The 27,953-nt window shown below is 39.5% G+C and overlaps 1 long non-coding RNA gene across 1 annotated transcript; it reads right to left on the reverse strand.

Annotated features, from left to right (window-relative positions):
• Positions 1-45: 45 nt before the first annotated feature.
• On the reverse strand, positions 46-27,953 carry LOC132827862 (uncharacterized). The gene is made up of 3 exons (XR_009646054.1): positions 27,814-27,953; positions 3,502-3,626; positions 46-201 (listed from the first exon to the last, which is right to left on the reverse strand). It is a non-coding gene; the product is annotated as an uncharacterized LOC132827862 (long non-coding RNA).

Consider the following 27,953-nt stretch of genomic DNA (forward strand, 5'->3'; position numbering starts at 1 on the left):
TGTTCTAGTCTACTGTAAACGTCGTTAAAGATATACTTTCCATGGGTGGGCATGAGCTCTTGAAAGGGGAGCGTCGAGGTATCTTCATTATCAGAACCGACACAAGATCATCGATCTGGAATGTGAACTTTATTTCTTCCTAGAGTTGCTGCCGGACTTGCTGAATCTTTCCAATGTTTTCAATTCTTGCTTCACCTTCAACTTTATTCAGCCACATAAATGGCACCGGAAACAAAACAGATCAAATGTCAAAGACTGGATTATTACAGGAATTATTATCTCACCTTCCATCTCCACAAAAATGCTCCACTATCCACAAGGCACAAGCCCAAGGATATAATGGGATGCTCTCTAATTGCTGACATCAACAACAACAGCACCCTCAAAAAATTTATTGCAATCGAAGGGCACACAGTCCACCAACTCAGCACTTTGCAGATTAGCCCAAGCACCTATCCCTCCAAGTATTGGAAACAGTTTTAAACATTGGCCCCAGGAGCAAGAGCTCTTAAAGTGATTGAACAGCACCAGCCAAATTTGGAGGAGTAATTACATGGGCAGGGATTGGAATTCTGAAACATAAGAAATTATGACTTTATTCTAGTTCTGTTAACTACTATGCCAGAGCATACATTAACAGCTAAATAATCATGTACTGTGGTGAGAGGTGTATGATTTATTTATATATATGTGTATTGTTTTTGAGTTTGAACTTCAAACTAGTGGCATGTGTGTGTTGGCCTTTTTTTTGAGAGGTAGTCTTTCCAGAGCTATGATTTTATATCAGTATGTGCCTCCTGGAGCATTAATGGAAGTTTGCTTATGTTGTGGTAGTTTATGAATTAATCTTAGTTTAGGGGAGCCCAGAGATTGAAAAGCTTTTCGGTAATTTTAAAGAGACCTGATTGAATCAGATGCAAGAATAGTTTCTCCTACAAGGGAGATTGTTCATAACAGTTAAGAGAATGTTACCAATGGATTGAGTTTAGCAAGTGAATCTTCCAGTCCAGGATTATTTGGTTGGAACTCTGCACATTTGCAAGAATATACTAGGGAAAATGTTTCACAGGTCAGGGAAAAAAAGCAGTAACATCAAATTTACAGATTCAATTGAGAAGGAACGTTTCTCTGGTTTTGAGTAACTGTAAAGTGATGATATTGGGCAATAGATGGGATTTTATTTGGCTGTGTATTTTGAAATCTTTCAAATTGTACAATATTTAGATAACATACTTTTAAAATGTCATATTTATTCCTTTGATGCAAAACATTACATGTATTTTTATAATCAAACCTGCAACTTTGCTTGCACTTCAATGAAAGACTGCCTTGTTAAAAAAGAACAGCATATGATCTATCAAGCCAGATTTTATTTTGGAATCTGACTTATCCCGTCATAACATCCATTATATCATAACAGTAAGAGTATATACAATACACACATTTGAGGGGTGGGAAAGAAGGATTCATTTCCAATCAATATTTTGAACAGTTTATATCAATAAATAAACCTCTGCTCCAATAGTTTTGTGTGGGATGAAATGCTTTAGTTCTGCTGATGGCGACCTGGGTGTACCATGAGATTGTAGGATGTTGATGAGCTGTTGACTTCATACAGTGCAGTTGGAACCAGTTTGTCACTCACACGCAGACTATTAGCTGATTTCTTCAGATTTTGATTTCTGAAGACCTGATGGTGGGACAATTGTACAACTTATTGTATTAAATATCACACCATCAAATCATCAACTACTGAATGAGGAGAAAATACTTTTGTCCTGAGAGTCTGAAGACAGTTTCTTTATTTAATGCAACTACTGAGAACAACAGATTTATGATATGAATTTAGTTACTTTCAGCATAATTTAGTAAATTTGCTGGTTGAACAATAAAACATAATTCATATTTTATCTCCAGGACCCCTGTAAATAATACTATGAGAAATCCACTGGTGACTTAATGAAGCTTCCAATAATGACCCAATGAAAGGGCAAAATATTCCATTTTTAATGGTTTTTTTCTGATTTTATTTCTGACACATGAACAAATGAATTAATAAATCAAAGTACAAAATTCTTTAGACTATGAGTTTTCTTGCTCTGAAGCAATTGTTATTGAATATGGATTTATTAGCCTTCAAAATTATTTGTTTAAGCAAGCAAGGTACAAATTAATGAAGACTCTGAATTTGGACACCTTTTATCATATAGACTGAACAAACATTTTGGAGAATTTTATGATCTTGAGAATGAATATATTGGGTTGCAAACTACAATTTCTCATGGTAATGAAGAGAAAAACATGACTGACCTGTTTGCCAGGTTTCTAATTTATTTATTCAAAGGCACGTGGTTATGATGGCTAGTCCAGCATTTATTGCCCAACTCTAGTTGCCCTTGAGAGAGTTATGGTGAGCTATCCTTTTGAATCACTGCAGTTCTTGTGGTGTTGTGACACCCACAGTGCTATTAGGAAGGGAGTTCCAGGGTTATGACATAGCAACAACGTAGGACCAGCAATATTGTCCCAAGTCATGATGGTTTGTGCCTTATTGGGAAATTAACAGGTAATGATGTTCCCATGCTTATGTTGCCCTTGTCTTTCTTAGAGACAGGGTCATGAATTTGAAAAGATGGGAGAAAGAAACCTGGTGAATCAATGCAATGCATACTTTTGATGATATACTTTGCTGCTACTGGGTGTTATTGGAAAAGGGAGTCATAGTTAAAGTTGTTCGTTGGGTCAAGTGGGCTGTTTTGTTCTCAATGTGGTCAAGCTTCTTCAATGTTGAAGAAGTCCCCAGTAGAGTATGCCATCACACTCCTGACGCCTGCCTTATAGATGGTGGATAGGAATTGGACAAACAGGTGAACGATTCTGTGCAGGATTCCTCGGCTCTAATGTGCTCTTGTAGCCACAGTGTCAATGTACCTGGTACTGTTCAGTTTCTGTTCAGTGGCAGTTCCCAGACAATTATGCCTCTAAGTTACATGACTGTGCATATGTAGCCTGTCTAAAGTTCCTTGCATGGCAATCAGTGTGTCAACACATCAATTGTGGCACTGGCTTCCAGCTCTAGAAGTTGCTGTCAGTCATGGAGCTCAATGGGACATGCAGTTGGAAAGAAAATTACAGAAATGGTGCTCTCAGAATGTAGGTATTGGGGGTTGCAGTAATAGATCAAATGCTACTTTCACCTCATCAACCCCAAACCTGGATGTTGCTCATAGTGGTGGACTTCATCAGTATCTCAGGGGCCATAATTGGTGCTGAACACTGTGTAATCATCAGTGAACCTCTCCACAGCTGACCAGAACAAGTTAACTGATGAAGTAATTGAAAATGATTGTGCCAAGGTCACTACCTTAAGGGAGTCATTCAGGGTCGTCATTAGACTGAGACAATTGACTTCCAACAATCCACAATCAGCTTCTGTTGTGCTGTGTATGATGCCAGTCAGCACAGAATTTTCCAATTCATTCCCATAGAATCCATACTCACTTAATACCATACTCAGCCATCTGTTCCTTAATGTGAAAGGCTGTCATCTCACCATTGGAATCCAGCTCTCGTATTCATGTTTTGTTCAGATCCAAGCCTGTATTGAGGTCAGAAGCTGAGTGGCCCTGGCAAAATCCAAACTGAGTGTCATTGAGAAGATTATTCAGTTATGAGTATCACATGATAGCCATTTGATGGCCTGATCCATCACTTCATTATAGATCAAGAATAGACTGGTGGGCAAAAATTGACTTGGTTTGATTTGTTCTGCTTTTTGTAGACAGCTTGTATCACAAAAACTTTCCTTGTGGTTGGGTCTATATCATGTTGCAGTTGTATTCAAACAGCTCGACTAAGGGTACAGCTATTTTTGGAGAACATGTCTTCAGTACTATTGCTGGAAGATTATAAGGGCCCTTAGCCTTCACAGTATCCTGTGCCTCCATCTGTTTTTTAATCTCACACAAAATGATTTGAATTGGCTGAAGGCTGACATCATGATGTTGGGAAACTCCAGAGGAGACCAAGTTTGATTAGCTATTCAGCATTTCTTGTTGCCAAGAAATTTTGGCACATTTTTGGCACAAACTACTCTGCAATATGGAGTGAAACTAGTATGAGAGGTTCCAGTGCTGGATCTAGTTCCAGTCATCATGAAGACACTACCTTTTCAATCTTGCCTAAGGTATGGTGACCCTCAGATTAAGCTCACCACCAGTCATCTCTGCCTAATGAGAAAACAGCTTCTGGGACCATGTTCACTTTCACTGTCACAGCACTCCGCTGAAGTATCAGCCTAGATCATGTGCTTAAGTCTCTGGAGAGGAATTAAAGCATGATTCTCTGGCACAGAAGCCACATGTGACAATCTTTACTGTTCCAATGTATTTGTGGAAGCTTCCCCAAAATGACAGGTGGCAGATAGCTAAAGCAAAACACTTAAGTTACCTTTTAACTCAGTGGTGAAGGTACACGTAAAAAGTGATAAATTCTCGACCAAGCTTATGATTTCTTTTTTGGACATTAAAAGGAATCAATGATTTTGGCTATCCAACATCTTCAGAAATAAGTTATTGACATTTGTGAGCAACACTGGTGTCATTCTACAAATGGAAACACACTGATTTCTTCTCAATATCTCTGAAATAGTTATAAGATGATTTAAACTACATGCAATGGAACAAAAACATAAAAAAAACCAAATGTAAAAATAGTTTCAGGCACTAACCACTATCTCAAGAATTGGAAAAACACAAGTTAAGTAAGCTAAATATAAAAACAGATAATCTGATAAAGGGAAAGTACGTCTATCATAAATGATTAGCATCTATAATTACCTAATGCCAGACTGCCCAAAGCCATCCAGGGAATAAACTACAACTTTTGAATGGTTTTAAAGGTGGTATTATCTTTTGAAACATGCAGGTGGAACAAAGAACCTAAAATCTAAAGTAAACTGAAATTCGAGTGTTATAACTAATAGGTGTGAACAACTTCTTTGTTAACTTGTTTATTTTCCATATCAGTAAAGTAAGCTCAATATATGACAATTATGAACAGACAAGTTAAAGGCTCACTAATTTAATATGATGCAATAGATTGAATTATTATGTTGCTTAATTTAGTTTTAAAAACAAATAAAATAATCGCTTGATACTTAAACCAAATAAAACACGTAACCTTTTACAAACTGCACCATACTAAATGAGAGCAATTAAAATTAGTGACAAAAAGACATAATTACAGATGCTCAACTATTTCAAATGTTTATAGGTCTGAAAAAGACTCCGATCATAAGAAAAGGTTAGACAATGGTCAGATTTGATCATAAAGATCATAATAAGAATACTTAGGTATTACTGAACCTGAAGTGTGTAGTAAACACTGGAGTGATAGGTGAATGTGACTTTGGTCCGATTGTGGTCATTATTCTGACATAGTTTCTACCCTACATACAAACTAAAAATGTAGATGTAATCCCAACTAGAAAATAGATAATACCATGTTAGTGGAGGAAGTGAGGTCTGCAGATGCTGGAGATCAGAGCTGAAAATGTGTTTCTGGAAAAGCGCAGCAGGTCAGGCAGCATCCAAGGAGCAGGAGATTCAATGTTTCGTGTATAAGCCCTTCTTCAGGAATACCAAGTTATTATTAATTTAGATGATGTTGCATTAACATGTTATTTTCTGATGTGGGCATAGCTTAGTGGTAAACATGAGTTCAATTAATGATTAAGGCTTGACATGTATCACAAAGCTAGTCCCTTTTTTCCCCTAAAAGCTGTTCCTTGGCTCAAGGGCACTCTATCCTTGATTTTCCTTCAGAGGAGTAATGGACCCAGCCAGGCTCAGCTCAGTCTGCTTTAATACAGAGATTCAAAGGGTTTGGAGAGGCATTTTGTTTTTATGTAAACAGAAGAGACTTCAGGCCAAGGTGGTCATGCTTCAGAAGTGACCTGGATGAGGAAAGGGGAGTGGTCAACTCTCTAGCTGAGCTAAGCAGTTTTAGTTCAGTCTTGAACTGATTGGAAGTTCAACAGTGGGTTGTGTGGAAACTCTCTGTAACTGTCTGTCTGTCTGTCTGTCTCTCTCTCTGCCCTTCAACTTCAATCTGTAAGCATGTGTTCCATTTATACTGGGGTTTTTAAAAGGAGTTTGTTAATTTGGACTGTTGTGTATATTCAGAACAACATAATTAACTCTAGTTGGATAGGCTGAGTTCTGTAGGGGTTATTAATTCTGTTCTTTGTGTTTCATTGTGTAATTTTGAGAATACATTTTTGTCTGTTTTAAAATCTAGTAGCCAACCTAGCTAACGTAATCCAGGTAAATTTCACTGTACCCTTACCAAAACAAATTGCGCAGTTATAGTCTGAGCTGACTGCTGTTTTGATTGGTCTAGCTTAGTCCATAACACATGTGATGAATATGCTCAAGGACAACAGTGTTGCATGTACTACTAAATGTGCTGCTTATCTGTTGGCAGCCCTTCCTGTTGTCAACATTTTTGGTGAAGTATTATAGCAAGTTTAAAAAAGTTATTGCTATATCTACCAAACTTGATGATCTGTTTTCACTTCAATTTCCATTGCTTAACGCTACCCCTGCCTCAGCTCAGCTACTGCTGAAAACCTCATCCTTTGTCAATTTGAGACATAATTACTCATAATTAGCTGCCCCCACAACATTCTATTCTCCAGAAACTTGAGATGATCCAAAGCTCCTTTATCCATGTCCACAATCGGACCAAAGTCACATTCACCTATCACTCCAGTGTTTACTACACACTTCAGGTTCAGTAATACCTAAGTATTCTTATTATGGTCTTTATTATCAAATCTGACCATAGTCTAACCTTTTCTTATGATCGGAGCCTTTTTCAGACCTATAAACATTTGAAATAGCTGAGCATCTCTAATTACGTCTTTTTATCATTAATCTTAATTGCTCTGTTTCATTGTTTAGGCCCTAAATACTGTAATTTCCTCCCTAAATCTCTCTAAGGAAAAAAAGACATTTATGTAACACATTTTATGATCTCAGGACTTCCAAATTCATTTGATGTGTAGTCATTATTGTGACGTAGGAAATGCTGCAGACAATTTGTGCAAAATAAACTTCCACAAACAGCAGTGGGTTCATGACTCGTGAGTCTGTTTTTGAAATGTTGGTTGAGGGAAAAATATATTAGCTGGGAGATTGAGGTTAATTCCTTCCTGCTTCTTTAAATATTGCTTTGGGATCTTGTACCTGAAAGGGCAGGTGGAGCACTGGATTGACACAGCTACTTTTCTTTTCTCTTTCAAATGCTCCATAAAAACAACCTTCTTGAAAATCCAGTGAACCAAGTTACCTTAGTATTCCCTCCCGTGGCCTTAATATTCAAACAACACTCACGTTTAGTGTTTCACCATGTTAGGGGTACTATTGTAAGTTGTTTTATTCTGTTTAAAACACTTCAGTCCTCTGGATCATTTTTCTCCTGTTTTTCTCCCTTTTTGTGATTTGAAACTGCGAACTGAGATTAGGAATTGAACTTTCTTTTTCAGAGGAGACAACAAAGGTGAATTCTTAGTACTAGCCTGGAAGATTTTGCAACTTAATTACTGTTATAGGTAAATCATAGAATCCTTATAGAACAGACAGAGGCCATTTGGCCCATCAGTTTGCACCAACCCTCTGAAGAACATCCCACCTGTTAGGGATACCCATATTTGAGAGACGCAAGATGGCTGGCAACTAAGCTGTCCTGCTAGCCCTGCAGAAAATGGCTGACAATTGAATAAACAGAATTACAAGCCTGCTACTGCATTGAAGTCAAGCACAATGGTCCCTTTGAGAACAGGTTATTCTGCGGCAAAAGCGTGCCTTATAGAAATGACAGCTCCAACATTTATTAGAGACAGTTGGATAAGAAAGGTCTAAGGACAGACAGCTTAAAGGTTTACAACAAACATTGAAGGACAAAGTAAACTCCTGCAATAACAAACACAGATGAACTAATGGGATTATGGTTCATAAAAAATTAAGAAGATCAAACAAGTTATGATAGTGATTGGATTCTATTCTCATTAATGACAGAGTGTTGTCCCATTAGGTGAAGAGAGTCAGTTGGACAAGGGGTGTAAATCATCCCAGAAGACAATCAGCCTAGCTTATCATGCAGTTATGAAAACAGCAGATAATGGCATTTTGCAGCAATTAGTTGTTTCTTTGAAATTATTCATAATATTAAGAAAAAAGTTCTAGTCAAAGATTCTTCAGATAATCAGAAATAGATTTCAAAATAATTATGAAAAAATAAATAAAACAGAATACAAAGATCACTAAAAGCACTAGGGGTAAAGATTCAAATATAGAAATGAAAGTTAATTAGTCTCAAGAAGTTTTCCTTTATCACGAAAGGAAATGCCTAGTGCACCCTGGAAGAAACAAATTGCTCATGGCACATTAGCTAAAGAGTGCTAACAGTAGGGGTAGATTATAAAAACTTTACATATAACTTGCCTTTTAATAGAATTAATATTATGAATCATACAGCAGTTAGTAAGAATCAACTGTCTTTTTGTATTTTTATGTATATAATTAGGACAGTGGGAAAACATTAGAGGAGTAAGAGAATTTGATAGAGATAGCAAATGAATATATTGAACATCAAAATTCAAGCAGGTCCTTAGAGATAATCAAGTCTGTGACATGTCTGAAGGAGTATAGCCAGTAACTTTAGAATATGAATTAATAGGATACATTATAAGATCTCTTGGCCTGTTGTTAAAAATCATGAGATCATGGGGAACCTAGTGCCATCCATTGGAGCATCCATCATTGATTAGATGTTTCGCAGGATTGGATGTACAGAATAGCGGAAGGGCACATTGATCATGTTGTATGTGATTTTTGGAACAGTAAAATGTATAAAAATGCTGTAGCCCACTGTGAAAATCAGAGCATCATTGATCTTTCTCCAATCTGAGCTCATGATTAAGGGGATAACTACACTCTTACATTGAGGCCAGCTTGAGGGGAGTCTGTGGCCTTCTATCTGCATGATCCGGTGACTGCATGAATAAAGACTGCCACGTGCCTGAATTTTGTCTGTCTCCTGAGTTCTCAGTTGGGGGTTTCGGTTCTACGCCAACCTATCCCTGAAACCTCATGCTTATCATAATTAACCCGCCTAGCTTGCACATTCCTGAACACGACAAGGTAATTTGGCATGATCAATCCAGTTAATCTGCACATCTTTTATATTGTGGGAGGAAAGTGATGCAGACACATGGAAGCATGCAAACAGTCACTCAAGGCTGTAATCGAACTAAGGTTCCTGGTGCTGTGAGGCAGTGGTACGAACGACCATGCTGCCATGTTCTAAGTTTTTGCCATGTTCAGGGCAGGCACCTGGTTGGATTTTGAACTGAATTGAAATTGAATCAAGGGGGAAACTAATGCAAACCAACCATTGATTGAAAAGAAAAAAATGAAGGAGAACCAGTTCTAACTGGGTTTTTAACATGAGGCAGTTTTTTTTTAAACTCCTGGGAATTGCTCTTTCTCTTTATTTTATTTTCTATCCAATTTTCTATCTACTGAATTGTTGATTTTTTGAGAAAAGAATCCCAATCTGTAAGAAATAAGTAAATATTTCAAAGAGTCTGCTGAAATTATTTACATTAACTGATAAGTTCAAAATTCAAGTAAGAAATGTAGATTTCCTTGAAAGATGTCATGAAGACTCAGAATCCATTGTTGGAAATGGTTATTGAATTGCCAAAATATGAAATTTACAGCTAGCAAATGACTGTTTAACCCTCTGAAAGAGGATGGAAAAAAAGTGTTTCCAGAAGGAACCAATAAGGAATCAATTTATGATTTAGGAATTATAAGTTAGTGAGCAGTGCTGGCATTGAGTTTGTTTGCTTTTTCCTGAGAGACTCTACAACAACAACTTATTGCTGTCCTCAGTGCAGTGAAATGAGGAAGGAATCCGACACACATCATGATCTGTGTGTCCTCACGTGGCTCAACATGCCAACCCTGAAGCCACAGGTCTTTGGGTCAAGAGGGTAAGAGTTGCTCTGCGAGAAGAAGGGTGGATAGAGTTCCTAAGTTTGGGGTCTACTGCCCCTCCTTCCACTTCTCCACAGCAGACTTTATACAATCTGTTTCCACTGTGTTATGACTAGTTGGATTTTGGTATTACCATATGGCATGACAGGCAGCAAAGTCCTCCCATAAATCAATGCTAATTCTTTTCTCCTTTTCAATTGAGTTTTTAGATTATTCTTAAAAAAGGATTGAACTCCTTGAGATTGTGTGCCATCCTTAAACTGTGAAAAGATGATTTGCTTTAGAAATTGATTATCTGCCATACAAATCCTGTGTCCAGACCTAAAAAGCTAATTACCCATGACTGTGGTTGTGATGTGGGTGGAATTGACTTCATTGAGCATGCTGAAGTTTGATCACTTGCCTTACCACTTTACTTTGAGTATCCTGCAAAGACACTACTGGAGAAAATTCTTCAGGACCGAGAGGAGTCTTCAGTTCTGTTTCCATATTGTATGACTGTATGACTCTGTGGTTACCCAAGAATCACTGACTCATAAAAGGTGGTTATAGTAATAATGTTATGGCAATCACTAATGTCGAAGACCCAGTTGCACAACGTTTGAAAGTCTGCACTGACACATTCAATTACATCCATCTCCTCTTGGACAGTGACCTTTTTGGAAAGCTATCTGCTGAGATCTGAGAAATCTTCAATGACATCTACCGTCTCTCCGTCAATAACAATAGTTGGTGATCTTCCAGAGGGAGCTGATCTTGCAGATGTTGAGTGGAAAACCAACATACTTGCATGGTGATAATAAAAATAAAGCAAAGAACTGCAGATTCCAGAGATCTGAACCAGAAACAGAAATTATTGAAGAATTTAGCAGCATCTGTGGAAAGAGAGCAGAGTTAACATTTTGAGTGCCACCACTCTCCATCAGAACTGATAGCAGTTAGAAAAAAATGGCATTTATGCTAGAAAATGAGGTTAGGAGGAGGGGAGAAGTGACCAGATAGATGCAGGTGGAATCCAGAGAGCAAGAGAGTTAAGAAAATGAGTAAGTAGACAATGAGATTTTTTATAGTAGACCAGGACAGGGGAGAGACTGAATAAATCATTGTCAATTGTTGGGAAAGTCTCATATGGTTCGTTAATGTCCTTTAGGGAAGGAAACTGCTATCCTTACCTGCTCTTGCCCACCTTTGACTCCAGCAATGTGGTTGCTCCAACACGGCAGTGTGATTGACTCCGAACATGCCTCTGTATAATTACTGATAGTTATAAACACTAGCCCAGCCAGTGACGCTCTCAACCTGTGAATGATTTTTATTTTAAAAGTGATTATGAAAATTGGGAGTAATAGAGAATGAGTAGGCTGTGCTGAAACTAACTCAAATTGTAAAAAACCCAGGATGCGGTTATAGATTAAAAAAATAGAAGGATAGAAACAGGAAGGAATGCTATTGAACTCAACGTTGAGTCCTATAGGCTGCAAGGTCCCTAAGCAGAAAATGAGATACTGTTCTTCAGGTTTACACTGAGTCTCGCTGGAGCACTGCAGCAAGTGTGAGACAGAAATGTTGGAAGGGAAACATGGTGGTTCGTTGAAGAAGAAGGCAGCAGGAAAACCAAGGTCATATTTATGGCCAGAACATAAATGTTCACCAAAGCAATCACCCAGTCTGTGTTTCATCTTCCCACTTTAGAGGACAGCACACTGTGAACAGTTGTCATCATTACCAACAGGCTGGAGTTGCAGGATGGTAACAAATTTTGCTGGGCACATGTTTCTTGAAGCTAATAGTGGCTTTGTGGTTGATGGAATCAAAGGGCTTTGCCAGACCAATGAAGACTGTGAAGACCTGTTTGTATCATTTCAAGCCCTTTTCTTGGATTTGTCAAGCAGGAAAGATCATATTGGTGCTCCACCCAGATAACAAGAACCACACTGGATCTCTGGAAGGATGAAATCACTGACAGATAAGAGGTGGTTTAGGAGGAGTCATCTGAGTGCTGCCCTCTTTGTGGACCGGAGGATATAATTTATAAGCAATTACCATAGAGTGAATCATCACTTGTCTTGAAAACTGAAATAGTGATTATATTTTGAAAGTCACGAGGTAGTAGCCCTCAGTTGAGATTTTTCATTACAGCTTCTGAGAGGTCATGACCACCAGCACCGTAGATCAGTGGGTCGGTGTGGACTTGTTGGGCCGAAGGGCCTGTTTCTACACTGCAGTTATCTAATCTGGAATGTTATCCAGAACTCTTATTTTTTAATCTCTTGGATTTTTATTTCAGTAGAGTTGGCAGCATGACCAAAAATGATTTCTAAAGTTACTAAAGAATTTGTTTTGATTGTTTAGATTAACAATCTTGCCTCCAGATTAATAAAATTCCACTTGCGTTCTTTCCAAAGATTTCAGATAATATATTATCATCGGAGAAAAGCATTGGCATATAGTCATAGTTATACAAGCACTGAAATATGCCCTTTGCCTCAGTGGTTAGCACTGCTGCCTCACAGCACCAGGGTCCCAGATTCGATTCCAGCCTTGGGGAACTGTCAGTGTGGAGTTTGCATATTCTCCCTGTGCCTGCATGGGTTTCCTCCAGGTGCTCTGGTTTTCTCCCACAGTCCAAAAATGTGCAGGTCAGGTGAGTTGGCCATGCTAAATTTCCCAGAGTGTGAGGTGCATTAGTCAGAGGGAAAAAGGTCTGGGTGGGTTACATTTCAGAGGGTCGGTGTGGACTGGTTGGGTCGAAGAGCCTGTTTCCACTCTGCAGGGAGTCTAATCTAATCTAAACCACATTCCCTAAACAGAAGTAGTCCCACTTGCCTGTGTTTGGTTCATATCCCTCGAAACCATTCTTTTCCATGTATCTGTCCAAATGTCTTTTAGATGTTGGAATTGGAGTCATAGAGTCATGGAGATGTACAGCATGGAAACAGACCCTTTGTTCCAACCCATCCATGCCAACAAGATATCCCAACCCAATCTAGTCCCACCTGCCAGCACCTGGCCCATATCTCTCCAAACCCTTCCTATTCATATACCCATCCAAATGCCTCTTAAATGTTGCAATTGTACCAGCCTCCACCACTTCCTCTGGCAGCTCATTCCATACACATACCACCCTCGGCGTGAAAAAGTTGCCCCTTAGGTCTCTTTTATATCTTTCCCCTCACACCCTAAACCTATGCTCTCTAGTTCTGGTTTGCCCGACCCTAGGGAAAAGACTTTGTCTATTTATCCTATCCATGCGCCTTATAATTTTGTAAACCTTTATAAAGTCACCGCTCAGCCTCCGACGCTCCAGGGAAAACAGCCCCAGCCTGTTCAGCCTCTCCCTGTAGTTCAGATCCTCCAACCCTGGCAACATCTTCGTAAATCTTTTCTGAACCCTTTCAAGTTTCACAACACCTTTCCGATAGGAAGGAGACCAGAATTGCAAGCAATATTCCAAAGTGGCCTAACCAATGTCTTGTACAGCCATAACATGACCTCCCAACTCCTGTACTCAATAGTCTGACCAATAAAGGAAAGCATACCAAATGCCTTCTTCACTATCCTGTGACTCCACTTTCAAGGAGCTATGAACCTGCACTGCAACACTACCTAGGACCTTACCATTAAGTGTATAAGTCCTGCTAAGATTTGCTTTCCCAAAATGCAGCACCTCGCATTTATCTGAATTAAACTCCATCTGCCACTTCTCAGCCCATTGACCCATCTGGTCCAGATCCTATTGTAATCTGAGGTAACCCTTTTCGCAGTCCACTACACCTCCAATTTTGGTGTCATCTGCAAACTTACTAACTGTACCTCTTATGCTCGCATTTATGTAAATGACAAAAAGTAGATGGCCCAGCACCGATCCTTGTGGCACTCCACTGGTCACAGGCCTCCAGTCTGAAAAACAACCCTTCACCACCACCCTCTGTCTTCTACCTTTGAGCCAGTTGTGTATACAAATGGCTAGTTCTCCCTATATTCCATGAGACCTAACCTTGCTAATCAGTCTCCCATGGGGAACTTTGTTGAACGCCTTACTGAAGTTCATATCCATCACATCTACTGCTCTGCCATCATCAATCTTCTTTGTTACTTCTTCAAAAAACTCAATCAAGTTTGTGAGACATGATTTCCCACGCACAAAGCCATGTTGACTATCCCGAATCAGTCCTTGCCTTTCCAAATACATGTACATCCTGTCCCTCAGGATTCCCTCCAACAACTTGCCCACTACTGAGGTCAGGCTCACCCAGCTATAGTTCCCTGGCTTGTCTTTACCGCCCTTCTTAAACAGTGGCACCACGTTTGCCAACCTCCAGTCTTCTGGCACGTCACTTGTGACTAGTGATGATACAAATATCTCAACAAGAGGTCCAGCAATCACTTCTCTAGCTTCCCACAGAGTTCTCGGGTACATCTGATCAGGTCCTGGGGATTTACCTACCTTTAACCGTTTCAAGACATCCAGCACTTCCTTCTCTGTAATCTGGACATTTTGCAAGATGTCACCATCTATTTCCCTGCAGACTATATTTCCGTATCCTTTTCTACAGTAAATACTGATGCAAAATATTCATTTAGTATCTTCCCCATTTTCTGTGGCTCCACACAAAGGCTGCCTTGCTGATCTTTGAGAGGCCCTATTCTCTCCCTAGTTAACCTTTTATCCTTAATATATTTGTAAAACTCCTTTGGATTCTCCTTAATTCTATTTGCCAAAGCTATCTCATGTTCCAGTTTTGCCCTCCTGATTTCCCTCTTAAGTATACTCCTACTTCCTTTATTCTCTTTTAAGGATTCACTCGATCTATCCTGTCTGTACCTGACATATGCTTCCTTCTTTTTCTTAACCAAACCCTCAATTTCTTTCATCGTCCAGTATTCCCTATACCTACCAGCCTTCTCTTTCACCCTGACAGGAATATACTTTTTCTGGATTCTTGTTATCTCACTTCTGAATTGTACCTGCCTCTATCACTTCCTTTGGCAGCTTGAAAATGTTGCCCCTCAGATCCCAATAAAATCTTTCCCCTCCGACCTTAACTTTATACCCTCTAATTTTGGGTTTTCCTACCCTGGGGAAAAGACTTTAGCAATTTACCTTACCTATGCCCCTCATAAAGATGTAGAGTCATAGAGTCATAGAGATGTGCAGCACGGAACAGACCCTTCAGTCCAACTCATCCATGTCAACCAGATATCCCAACCCAATCTCATCCCACCTGCTAGCACCCGGCCCATATCCCTCCAAACCCTTCCTATTCATATATCCATCCAGATACCTTTTTAAATGTTGCAATTGTACCAGCCTCTACCACTTCCTCTGGCAGCTCATTCCACACACACATGACCCTCTGTCCCTTAGGTCTCTTTTATATCTTTCCCCTCTCACCATAAACCTATGCTTTCTAGTCTCGACTCCCCCACCCAAGGGAACAGACCTTATCTATTTACCCTATCCATGCTCCTCATAATTTTGTAACCCTCTATAAGGTCACCCCTCAGCCTCCGATGTTCCAGGGAAAACAGCCCCAGCCTGTTCAACCTCCCCTTGTAGCTCAAATCCTCCAAACCTGGCAACATCCTTGTAAATCTTTTCTGAACCCTTTCAAGTTTCACAACATCCTTCCAATAGGAAGGAGACCAGAATTGCATGCACTATTCCAAAAGTGGCCTAACCAATGTCCTGTACAGCCGCAACATGACCTCCCAACTCCTGTACCCAATGCTCTGACCAATAAAGGGAGGCATACCAAATGCCTTCTTCACTATCCTATCTATCTGTGACTCTACTTTCAAGGAGCTATGACCTGCAGTCCAAGGTCTCTTTATCCAGCAACACTCCCTGGGACCTTACTATTAAGTGTGTAAGTCCTGCTAAAATTTGCTTTTCTAAAATTCAACACCTCACATTTATCTGAATTAAACTCCATCTGCCACTCCTCAGCCTGTTGGCCCATTTGATCAAGATCCCATTGCAATCTGAGATAACCTTCGTTGCTGTCCGCTCCATCTCCAATTTTGGTGTCATCTGCAATCTTACTAACTATACATCTTATGATCACATCCAAATAATTTATATAAATGGACCTAGCATCGATCCTTGTGGCACTCTACTGGTCACAGTCTTCCAATGCGATCTTGTGAACCTCTACAAGGTTACCTCTTAGCCTCCAACGCTCCCAGCGAGTATAATCTCAGCCTATCCTTACAAATCAAGCCTTCCTCTTGCATAATGAACTTATATTGATTGCAAAGCATTTGTTTCTGGGTAGAGAAGAACAATAAAATCCAACATTATATGAACTTGCACAACCTTTGGGACACCAAATCTACCTATGGATCAGAAACAAATGCAGCATTCTCTGAGCTTTGGATGTGAATATCCATCACATTTCTGCTGTGATGAGGCGTGAGTTTGATCTGTAATCAGTGCCTTATGTTATTTATTGCAAAGTTTGTGAATTTCATTCTATTTCTTCACCATTTTTATCAAACCAATCTTGGTGCCTGTGTGTTCCAAACCTTGGTGTAAGTCTCTTTGATCAGTGGTGAGATTTCATCCGAAAGCCCTTGCACACTGACATCACTGCGGCCTATAAGCAGAAGGTAAGAAGAAAGTAAAGTGGATGGTGTAGTTGCACATTAATCTGCACAATAGGATCCCTCAGCAGAAACAGTTTGTCTTGTTTTGGGATGGCTGCAATACAGACTCCATGGAATGTACATGGAAGAGCTATGTAGTTATATCAGGAGAATTGAATGTGGGAGTTTAACTACTAATAGTTGGGATCTTTTGGTTGACATTAAGCTGAAGGAGTAGGGTTATTAGCCATTCACTGACCCAATTGGAAGTTCTGTCAGCAAAGCAATTGTAGTTTTGGTAGTGAACTCTGGTTTTCTCTTCTAGAAGGAAATGTATCCTTCCTTTCAATGCAAGCTATTTGTGGGCGGTTGGGTTTCACTAAGAGCAGCAAACCAATGTTTATCTGTCAAGCTCCTGAGAAACCATAGTGGCTCTACACCAGAGCATTGACTGTTTTGATTGATAAATATTATAGAATTCTTATAGTGCAGATAGAAGTCATTAAGCCCATCAAATAAGCACTGACCCTCTGAAGAGCATCCCACCATCTTATAGAACATAGAAAAATACAGCCCAGTACAGGCCCGAACCTACAGTAGCCCACTATCCTCCATATGCCTGTCCAATGTCCATTTAAATGCCCATAAAGAGGGAGAGTCCACCACTGCTACTGGCAGGGCATTCAATGAACTCATGACTTGCTGAGTAAAGGAATCTTTGCATTTCCCATGGCTAACCTACCTAGCCTGCATATCCCTGGGCAATTTAGCATGACCAAACTACCTAAACCACACATTTTTGGACTGTTGGAGGAAACCACAAGGTTAAGAGAAAACCCACAGCAAGAATATGCAAGCTCCGCACCGTCGCCCAAGGCTGGAATTGAACTTGGATCCCTGGTGCTGTGAGACAACAGTGCTAGCCTCTGTGCCACCACAGTGCCTATGTGGGTCTCCACTGGGTTCTCCAAATTTTACCTTCAATTTAGTGTAACATTGAAAAACATTTCATGGGAATGCAGTCTAACCAAGCCACAAAGAAATTAGGTCAGGTATCTAGAAACTTGGTCATGAGATGGGTTCCAAGAAGCACCTTAAAGAATGGTGTAACAAGCTTTACTTGACCATTTTGCAATGTACTATAAACAGGGCAGAGATCAAGAGTATTTTGAATATTTAAGGCCAAACTTGTTCTCATCTTCATTTTTCTCACAGTCACAAAGCAATTATTTGCATAGCTTAGGTAAAAGGAACTGAATTAACAATGTGAAAAATTAATTGATTTGAGTTAATTCAAATCAATACTTCAATTCAAATATAAAATACTGGACTACTAATACTGTCATTTCATATACAATTAGAATGTTCCTTTAGAATCAATATTGACACAGTAAACACAAGCTGGATGTGTTCGTATATGTGTCATTTATGATCTTTACACTTTGTACTAGGTATTTGTGTTTCTACCTATTCAAGGAACTTGAATTTATTCCAATATTAATTCCTATGTCATGCAATACTGGTAAATTGATTTACAGTTTCCAGAAAGAAATACAAAGACTACACCTTTTAATTCGAGAATTATAGCAATTACTAAGCCTTCCCTCACTGTAGCATTCCATTCAAGAAGGTTATAACGTATTAATATTAGTGCTGACACTGAATTAATTTGATTTGACTCAGACAGACAAATACAATTACTGTAAGTGCAATTTGTATTTATATAGCTTTAACAGAACAGCATTTAGAAAAAAGTTGCAAAAGTGGTATCAAGCAAGATTGGTTACCTTGCCTGATGAGGAGTTTTTTGGATGGGTTTGAATGCATTCTTAAGGGAGAAATGAGAATCGGAGGCTGCGGGAGAGAATTCCAGCGCCTAAGGCATGAGTAACAGAGCTAGCAATGGCTGTGATTAAAACCAAAATTGGACAAAAAGCCAGAATTGGAGGAGTGCAGTGACCTGGGAGGCTTAGTCTAAAAGAAAGTACAGAGATAATGAAGCGCAAAGTCATGGAGGAATTAAAAACAATGTGTGAATTCTGTAAATTGAGTCATTGCTGTACTAGAGTCAATTTAGATCAGTCAGACCATAAGCCTGTGCCAAACATGTATATGAACATATAAGACAATTAACATTCAACTTCTTTTGGGAGGCTGTAGTTCTTGTTTAAATATATTCTTTACTAAGGAAAAATGGAAAGACTATTATTAAGGAAACTATTTAAAATGTATTTAACTTAAAAATAAATAAATATAATTTCTGACATGAATGGAATTATTTCCCTGTACGATGCTTCTGTCTGCTAGTTAAATTGTTAAGTCTTGGGATCTGGTGAGCTCACTTTCCCTGAAATTGCAACCATATTAGGAAATTGGCACAGCATGCAGAATTACAACTCCACTACCAAACTATTGATTACTTCAGTGTGTGGAAATGTAATAACTTTGTGAGGGAGTTATTCACTTCAGAGAAAATTGCGTGACTGAACTGTAGTTCTGATTTTGATTAGCGAGACATAAACAGTTTAATCTTACTAAATATAACTGATTAATTATTCCTTGTTTATTTCTGATTCAGTACTTAAGAGTACGTGGTTCAGACTTGCTAAAGTCCATGATCATAAATTGAGGTTTCACACTGAGCAGCAGGGAAGCCTTTGTAATAATATTGAGTTGAATTTAATGGCAATCCGAATTTCTGAATATTCTAAAACCACCTGATGTTTTTAAGCCCCAAATTTATTTCTGCATTGATCTTCTAAATAGAGGATATAATGTAATTACTCGAGAACAGTGCCCTATTATATTGCCCACATTTCATACATTTCACAAAATTTATAACATTTCCCACTTGAAATAGTTTAGACAACTGATAATGAGAGTGCATCTGTCCGATTTTATCATTTCCACACATAGTTGTTTAACCCACATACATTTATTGCACAATTAAATGTACTTTTGTTGCTTTGAATATTGGGCCAATAAATGAAACTTAAATTAGGTACATCTGTATTACTGTTAATCTCTGTTATACGACAAAGTGTTGCCGGGAATGGAGGATTTGAGTTATAAGATAGGTTGGGACTATTTTCAATGGAGCATAGGAATTTGAGAGATGATCTTATAAAGAATTATAAGGACATGAATGATATAAATAAGGTGAACAGCAAGGGTCTTTTCCCTAGGGTGGGTGAGTTCAAAACTAGGGGCATACTTTTAAGGTGAGAAGAGAAGGATTTTAAAAGGAGGCAACTTTTTTACATAGGGAGTGGTTCATATGCAGAATGGACTACTAGAGAAAGTGGTGCAGGCAGGTACTGTTACAACAGTTAAAAGACATTTAGATAAAAATATGAATAGGAGAGGTTTGGATGGATATGGGCCAAATGCAAGCAAGTGGGACTAGTTTTCTTTGAAAATGTGGTTGGCATGGACTCTTTTTACTGAAGGGTCTGCTTCCATGCTGTATGACTCTATGACTCTATTCTTTTGCAAATATATGACTGCCCATGGGACACAATCACAAGTTTTGTCATTGCTGCTGGTTGTGAATATTTTCTGATCAACCTATACCTGAAGTAGCTGGGATGTGAACCCAGGCCTCCTGGCTTAGAGGTAGGGACAAGACCAATGCACCACAAAAAACCCTTAAACAGATTGGGAAGAAATGGTTCTGTACAAGTTTCACCTGACAACCCCACAAAGGCTTTTGGTCCTTTCCCCATTGCGTGTACATTAGGTTAACTGAATATCATAAAGTAAGGGGATGTCTGTAGATTTTAATTAGTCAAGACTATTAATGGATATGAACCAAAGGCATGTAGATGGAGTTAGAATGTAAATGAGCCATGCTTTCATTGAATGGAAGCGCAGGCATGAGAAGCTGAATGGCCTACACGTGTTCCTTTGTTTGTGAATATTCCAGCAGCTACTTTTGCAAAATGTCTGCAAAGGATTGAGTCCGTCTTCGGTATCTGTGCACAGCAGGACTGTGGACTTCCAACTACCCCAGCCATTTATCGCACATTTTCAAAGAGGGACCTCCAGCTGTGCCTGAGCCTGCATCACCATCTTTATTTTGACTAACCAATTACTCTGCAAATTTAATGACTTTCTTTGCTAGATTACACGCACCCAAAGCCTGAATCTCCCCATACCATGATACATCATTTCCTTAGCTAATCGCCCTGGGCTTGGCCAATGCTGAGTCCAGATGTAAAAATGAATGACAAGAAGAAACACATAATTTGCCAGAGGTGAAAAAGAGTGCACAATCATGTCTTTCGGTAATGTTGTCTCCTGTTCCTATGGCTTGTAGGCTGTGGTGTCACTGAGACAATGCACCTTTAGAAAGACTGATTTTCTCTCAGAGGTTTCCTCTACTCCAACAGAATCTCTTGTCAGGAATATGGATGGATTGTAAGGGATTCTATGAACTAGAGCTGCTAAGGTAAGAAAGCATTAAGTAAAACTTGCACAAATGATCAGTTTTCACTTGCTTCTAGTCAGTATGAGTGAATGTTACATGACATAAATGTCAGTGAAGGGTTGATGAAGGGCTTTTGTCCAAAATGTTGATTTTCCTGCTCCTCGAACGCTGCCTGACCTGCTGTACTTTTCCAGCACCACTCTGATCTAAACTCTGATTTCCAGCATCTGCAGTCCTCACTTTTGCCTATATATGTCAGTCATGTTTGACTATCTCATCAGGTAGTTGGGAGACCCCTACCTGTCATTCTCTGATGATAGTTTAGACTCTGACCCTATATCCAGCACCCTTTCCTACTGCAGCAGTAGTGTCCTCATTTCTGAGCCAGGAGGCAACCTGCTGCACAGATGTGCCATAACATACTGTAACAGGTTGATTATAAAAGATAATTCACTGACAAACTGTTGCAGTGATCTCCAGGGGCTGAGATTATTGATCTCCAACAACCACAACCACCCTCCTTTCTCCAAACTTCAACCAGCAGAGAGTTTTCTTCTTATTTCCCTTTGCCTAAGGCTCCTTAATGCCGCAGTCAGGGAAATGCAGTCTTGATGCCAAGGGCAGTCACTCCCACCTCAGATCTGGATTTCTGCTTTTTACTCCATGTTTGGACCAAGACTGTAATGAGGAAATATTAAAACTAAATTCTTTAGAGTCCTAAATTACTCAATGAACCTTTTCTCAAAATGCAAACTTCTTTAGAACAAAATTAGTACAAAATTATTTCCAATTAGTGTGACTCACGAACAGGACTTAAAAGAAGTTAAATTTTACGGAAGCAAGGAAACAGTAATTAGAAAGTGTCATGTAACTATTGAGACCATGTCAATGGTTACATTTAAAGAAGGAGTTACATAAATATTTGAAGGTAAATATCGGGGAGTATAAAGAAAATGTAGGCAAATGAGTCAAGAGCATAAACAATTGCCCTCTCAATTAATCCCAAATGCCTGAGCACCAGTGAGAAGAAATATGGGCAGTCAGCATTTTCCCTTATTTTTTAGCTGATTAAAGGAGCCCCACAGTTTTTTTTTTCCTCATTACATTTGCAGGATAGAGGAATAGGGATCTATATATTTCCATGTAAATTGTGAAGGCAGGAGGAAAGAGTGCTCAATCATAGAGTCAGAGAGTCATACAACACAGAAGCAGACTCTTCAGTCCAACCAGTCCACACTGGCCATAGTCCCAAACTAAACTAGTCCCACATGCCAGTTCCTGGCACAAATCCCTCCAAACCTTTCCTTTTCATAAACTTATCCAAATATCTTTTATACATTGTAATTATACCCGCATCAACCATTTCCTCTGAAAGTTCATTCCACATACAAACCACCCTCTGTGTAAAAATGTATCCCTCTGTCTTTTTAAAATCTCTATTCTTTCACATTAAAAATCCCTCTAGACTTGAAATCCCCCATCCAAACCAAAAGACAACACCATTAACTCCATCTATACCGTTCATTATTTTATAGACTTGTCTAAAGTTGCTTCTTAACCTTCTACACTCCAGTGAGAAGAGTTCCAGCTTATCCAGCCTTTCTTTAACCCTCAAACCTTTTATTGTTGGCAAAATCCTGGTTAATCTCTTCTGAACTGTCTCTAGCTTAATAATATCCTTCCCATATCTAGGCAACCAAAACCAGATACAATATTCCAGAAGAGGCCTCATTAATCAGTAAGACGACTCTTCTATCTGACAGTGAAGGACAGAAGTTGATTGCTCAGCAAGTGGGTGAGGTGGTGGGGAGGAGAGCTTTTTTTTTGAAAGAATATGGTTCATTCTGGATCTATGAGACCACTTCTATGAAACAAAAAAAGAAAAAAATGGATTTCTGTAACTAATTTTGCCAAAGAATTATACAGGAATGACAATGAGACATAACTAGATCAAACTGGTCTGTTCACAGATTTCCTGTCAAAGTGCTGAGTTCATATCAAGAGCAGATTGCCATATATAAATCTGTTACTATTGCTTCCTAAGCTACTGTGAAAAAACGTTTCATCTCAAAGTGGTATTGGTTTGTCAAGAATGCTATTGGCAATTTGAATTAGTTGCTTCAGTATTTCCTGCTGAATGATGCTCACTACCTTACAGCACATAATTGAGGCTAAGTTCAGAATGGTACCATCTCCGCTCTATCTTCTACAACTGGCTGTTTCAAAAACAGCTGTTTTTGACAGTTGTTTCTGCAGGTAACTGATATTCAAAATTATAGCAAAAAAATCCCCTTTCTGCTAACAAGATATAAGCTCCACTTGATTTAAATAAAATTGTTGTGTAAAGGTGTAAAGCTCTGAAAAAGTTGATGCTGAGGAGTACATTAAGTGACATCCAACGTGATGATGTCTTTGGACATGGGCAAGTGAGCAGTTTTGAATCTCAAAGCAGTAACAATGAGGTCTCCCTCATAAGTCTAAGTAACTTAATTCACACCAATATAACTTGCACCCAATTACTATCAAGCAAGAAACTACATTTTGTTTAAGCAAGAACTTTTTCTCTTTAGTATACTGGGCTGGTTTCCCTTTACCATGCTCTGCCTGTTCATCCATACCAGGAAATGTGATAGTGCCAACAAATTTGCCAACCGGATCTTACACCACAATGAGGTGTGGGTGGGCATGCATCTTACAAGAAAACATGAAGTTTTGCATTTAAAGCAGAGCACTTCAAATACAGATGTCTGAATCTTACATCTGCACATGGTTTGCCAGCCCTTCCACACTGTGTATTTACTGTCATCACATTCATAGTCTTGACCTGAGTATGTTATATACCATCTTATATTTTTGTTAAAATTTATAGGCATAGATCTTCCAATCATCGGGATCACTGAACACGACCAATTTCCTCAAGGTTTTTGCTGATCTGATGTAATTTCTTAAAGACCCTTCAGATCCAGCCTGAAACAGAAATGGCCATACACAGATCAGATGTATCTCCATCAAATGTATTAGATTAGATTTTTTTTTAGATTACTTACAGTGTGGAAACAGGCCCTTCGGCCCAACAAGTCCACACCGACCCGCCAAAGCGCAACCCACCCATACCCCTACATTTACCCCTTACCTAACACTACAGGCAATTTAGCATGGCCAATTCACTTGACCCGCACATCTTTGGACTGTGGGAGGAAACCAGAGCACCCAGAGGAAACCCACGCAGGCACGGGGAGAATGTGCAAACTCCACACAGTCAGTCGCCTGAGTCGGGAATTGAACCCGGGTCTCAGGTGCTGTGAGGCAGCAGTGCTAACTACTGTGCCACTGTGCCGCCCACTACCACCGAGGGAGGTGAAGGAGAAGGCATGACCTCTTTTTACTACAGTGCCTGCTACACTGAGGTCCAAATCTTTTAATTAATAAGTGGACGAATGATTGATTGAATGAATGATGGGTGAATGAATTGGCAAATGAAAGGGGTGGAAGTGGTAGTTGTCGGATGCATGACTAAAATAGATAGAGTCACCATAGCAACCCTGTGCCATGGGACCCATTTGAGAGAATGGATTGTTGGTAGCTTAACCTGAGGTTTACCACACTTTCAAGCAAAGGGAAAGATTGAGAAAGTAAGCCTTTCTTGAGTAAATTTAGTCATTACAGGAATTGAACCCACATGGTTGGCATGACAACAAGGCCATCCAGCCAACTGAGCTAACCTCAGTGATGTAGTGGAGGCAGATAGGTGATGAGGGCATAGACAATTCAAGGTGTAATCAAAGTATAGTCAAATAGTTGAGGGTAGTTGTTCGTCAGGTGCATAATTCTGGGCTTCAGTGGATAGTCAGATCAGATTGGGAGTATTTCACTTTGGGGTGTTGAGGGGTCAAGTTGTTGTACTTTAGTCTGGGCTGTGGGGTAACTGTCTTTGGTTGGGATGGTGTTTGTGTAGTTCCAGTGTTAGTGGGATCGGTCAGTAGCTAGTCAAGTGATCATATGAATTTGGATCTGTTTGGGGCGATATGTCCTGGTTGGTAGTTGAATCTGGTTATGTCTGTTATTTGGGTTGATCAGGAGTTTATGTTTGGTTGAAGGTGGTAATCAGCTGGTTGAGGGAGAGTTGTGTCTGGTTGGAGTGATAGTTGGATAGTTTGGAGTCTAGACAGGTGGTTAGGGGTAATTGTGTGTTTGAGAAAGCAATAGGCTCTCATTTGGGTGTAGTTAGATTGTCAAGACTATAAAACCATATGAGACGGAAGCTGTAGCACATCATTCATCCCACTTACTCTGCTTCATAAGTTAATGAGATCATGACTGATTTGATAATCCTTAGCTTCACTCTCCTGCAATGTTTCAGTGATGTCACTTCCTTTTCTTTTATATTCCAATGAATACAGGCCCAACCTAGTCATCATCTCCTCATAAGACAGTCCCTTCATACCTATGTTAAATAAGTGAACCTTCTCTGGACTGCCTCCGAAACCAGTGTCCAGTTTCAGGCAAAAGTTCTTCATTAGGAATGATGAAGGGCTTTAGCCCGAAACATCAATTTTCCTGCTCCTCGGATGCTGCATGATTTGAATAGTGCCTTGTATAATTGGAGCGAAACCTCCCTACGTTTATACTCCATTCCCCATTCCCTTTGAAATAAAAACCAACATTCCATTTGTGTTACCACTAAACATGGCAGTTAATTTTCAGTGACTCATGCATGAGGACTCACAAACATGCATGCTCTACAGCTTTCTGTACTCTTTCTTCATTAACTAATAAATAGCTCCTCTATTCTTCCTGCCAAATTGCATGACCTCATTTTCACACACAATATTCCATCCACCAAGCTTTTGCCCATTTGCTTAAACTGTCATGTCCCTCGACAGACATTTTCTGTCATTCTCACCACTTGTTTTTCCACTTATTTTTGTGTCATCTGCAAACTTGGCAAAACTATTATTTGACATGCCCATTAAGAATATCTTTGCACAATAAATTTGCTTGCCTTGATTTTGGGTGCTGGGATCACAATTCCTAACTTTACTATTCCTATTCCGATTATGGCTTTTAACAGGTATAGTTGTGCACCAACTTGAACGATTGTCAGCAATGACTAGTACTGACTGATAGCCCTGAACATAGCAGAAGACCTTGAGAATGCTGTTTAACAATTACATAGCACAGGTATGATTTGGAGATGCTGCAGTTGGACTGGGGTGTACAAAGTTAAAAATCACACAACACCAGGTTATAGTCCAACAGGTTTATTTGGAAGCACACTAGCTTTCGGAGTGACGCTACCACCTGATGAAGGAGTGTTGCTCCGAAAGCTAGTGTGCTTCCAATTAAACCTGTTGGACTATAACCTGGTGTTGTGTGATTTTTAACATAGTACAGGTAGCATTCTCTGTCTGAAAGGCAGGCTCTTCCCCAATGGCAAGCTGTATGTAAATATTCCATTGATGTAGATTGTTGTAAACAATAAGGCAGAGAGATGGATCTAATGTGATGAATAAGGCAATAATGGTGATGGTGCTCAGGAGGAGGGATCCAATGAATTATGAATGAAGCCAGCAGCAGTCAAAGACTGTCATAATGAGGAAGCTGATTTAGTTGGTCATGCAATTTTGGAACCTGGATCCTAAGAACAAGCAACAGTGCCACAGGAGTCAGTTGAGCTCACACAAATTGTCAGCATCAGTGAAAATGCATGCCATTTCTTGCTCACCCCACTCACAAGCTTCTCACGTTAATCAATTACTCAAGCAATGACACTCCGTGGCACTCAGGATTTATCCCTTACATCCAAATATTCCATCTAATCCTCACACATCTACCAATGTGGCCATTTGCACCACATAGATGCCAAGTAATGATAATCTTCAACAAGAGAGAATCCATTCCTTGACATTCAATGGCATTACCATCATTGCACATGCAACTATTAAGGTCCTGTGAGTTACCAGTGATCAGAAACTGAATTGAACTGACCATTTGAATAGCTACAAGAGCATGCCAGAGATTAGGAATCCTGCAGGACAGTAACTCAACTCCTGTCTTCCCAAAGGTAAAAACAATGACTGCAGATGCTGGAAACCAGATTTGGATTAGTGGTGCTGGATGAGCACAGCAGTTCAGGCAGCATCCGAGGAGCAGCAAAATCGACTTTTCAGGCCCGAAACGTCGATTTTGCTGCTCCTTGGATGCTGCCTGAACTGCTGTGCTCTTCCAGCACCACTAATCCAAAATCCTGTCTTCCCAAAGCTTGTTCACCAATTACATTACACAATTCTTGCTTGGATAAAGTGCAGCTCCATTAACATTCTAGAAATTTGACATCATCCAGGACAAACCTATGTGCTTGACTGGCACTACATCCACAAAATCCCTACATCACACTGGGCAGCAGCAGCATTCTGCACAATCTACAAGATACATTACAGACATTTACCCAGGCTCCTTAGACAGAACCTTACAAACACATGACCACTACTGTCCAGAAGGACAAAGGCAGCAGATAAACAGGAACACTGACACATGACTCCTCTTCATGCTAAAGGTCAAAGTTTCATATGGTTTTGACATACTTGAATTTCAAGGAGGCATTGGAAGATGCCACATCAAAGCAATGGAAAAAGTAAGCCCTTGTGTATGTTAACATTGGTAGAAGATTCAAAAGAGAAGTAGAAACAGAGAGCCTGGCCCTTTAAATAACTCTAAGACAGTGCCTACCTTGCTGCTTCACATTTCTTTTCTTTTTTGGACAATGCAGGGAATGCCTGGGTTTGCTTTGCCAGATTTGCGATCCAGGCATCATATTAGCTAATTTATCCATAGCCAGCCAGGTCGAACTTTAACATAAATGAATGTCT

This window comes from Hemiscyllium ocellatum, chromosome 25 (genome assembly GCF_020745735.1).
Source record: "Hemiscyllium ocellatum isolate sHemOce1 chromosome 25, sHemOce1.pat.X.cur, whole genome shotgun sequence".
Classification (NCBI taxonomy): Eukaryota; Metazoa; Chordata; class Chondrichthyes; order Orectolobiformes; family Hemiscylliidae; genus Hemiscyllium; species Hemiscyllium ocellatum.